Below are 1770 nucleotides of genomic sequence, written 5' to 3'. Positions count from 1 at the left end.
TCAATTATTTGTAAATGTACTTGAAGAATATATTTTGTACAAGGTGTTAAATGTGCAGTGATATAAGTTTATTTTGTGTTACCATGATATCCCATGCAGTTAGATCAACCCTTAAATCTTCATTCCAAATCCTCCGTCTTATCATTTCTTTATCGCATGGATATTTTCATGAAAATAATTTCCTTACTTAATACTTACTGCACCTAAATTTTCTGCCACAAATCTAGATGATAACGCATGAAGTACATTTTTAGCTGTTTCGATATTCCATTTCTCTGATGGCATCATAGGGGTTCACAACTCAACTTATTATTTTCTAGAAATTTCGCATAATCGTGTAGAAGCCTACCAAACTTTTAATTGTAATGTGCTGAAGGTTTGCTGAAATTTGTATCGTGCAAAATCTCATCGATTTCCTGCACCGACAAATTGCCTTCGTTAACATTACTGCACTCCATTTCGGAGTGCTTCGAAAAAGAACTAAAACTCTCTTGCATTTACCTATTTCTTTAACAAATGTTTTCGTCATTAAATTTGGTATAAATTTGGAGAAATATCTTACTGGGATCAAATAAAAAGACGCTTCTATTTCCTGCGGATTGTTTTAATCTTAGTGACCAATCACGTTCAATGTCAGCATCTGTGATACGACAAGTATCGTAAAGGCACGTACTTTGTAAATATTCTTCGCGTATCTATTACCGTACTCCAAAAATTTGTCCGATCCAAAGATATTGCATTGATGAAATCTGTATCAGAATAGTATGGAAATTTATAATGATGTATTTCACATCTAGGCGGTCAAAGTAGTGAATGGGACACATGATTTTAATTTACCGTTATGCAGAATTATTGCTTTCCAGCTTTTGTAAGAGGATGTAATGAAACAGCAAGACTCAGATGTTACGTCAGTCGGAAAAAAAACTTTGTGAAGAGTTCCTTGATGTTAATACAACAGCAGAGCTGACCATCTGCTGTAAATCATATTTTACAAATTAATGTTATATTTTCAATAGTAACTCCCATGCACATTTAGTTAAGCAAGTTACCTCTTGAAGCGAGAAGCTCTGTTTTCTCTTTAGGCATCGATAAGTCTGTAACAAGATTAGTCAAACGTTCTTGAGTAACAAACCTTTAAGGGAATAACCTTTAGTGTGTCCAGTATCTCCAGCAACTATGCTTTCATCACTGTCCATGTCGCCATTTATAGAATCTCGTTTACCATTTGGAAGAAAAGGAATGGGTATTCATCAGCGAAGCGTCACCTTTCGCGTACTTTCCGATGTAAACATGAAAGAATTACTACGTATATGCACAAGTGTGTAGAAGGTTTAACGGAAGAAAATAAAATTATTTAGGTAATAAATGATTCCCAAATTTGACTTTAATCTAAATTTGCTTGTCAGTAACACTAGAATATAAATCTGGTTGCTCAGTGTAAATGAACTTAAAAACCAAAGCCTGTTTCATCCTTCAAGAGAGAGAGAGAGACAGAGAGAGAGAGAGAGAGAGAGAGAGAGAGAGAGAGAGAGAGAGAGAGAGAGAGAGAGAGAGAGAAAGAGTATGAGAAACAGAGAGAAAAAGCGAGAGAGAAAGAATGCGAAAGAGAAAGAGAGTGAGAAGGAGAGAAAGTATGAGAGAGGATAGGGAGTTAAAACATGCACAAAAAAAAAAAAACGAAAGCAATGATGAAGAAAGCAAATATCGGATTGACAAAGAAAATGAATAAGGCAATCGAATTGTACATCCTACATCATAATAAGTTACAGA

The sequence above is a fragment of the Octopus sinensis genome, linkage group LG7 (genome assembly GCF_006345805.1).
Source record: "Octopus sinensis linkage group LG7, ASM634580v1, whole genome shotgun sequence".
In the NCBI taxonomy this organism is placed as follows: Eukaryota; Metazoa; Mollusca; class Cephalopoda; order Octopoda; family Octopodidae; genus Octopus; species Octopus sinensis.
This window is presented reverse-complemented; position numbering follows the sequence as displayed.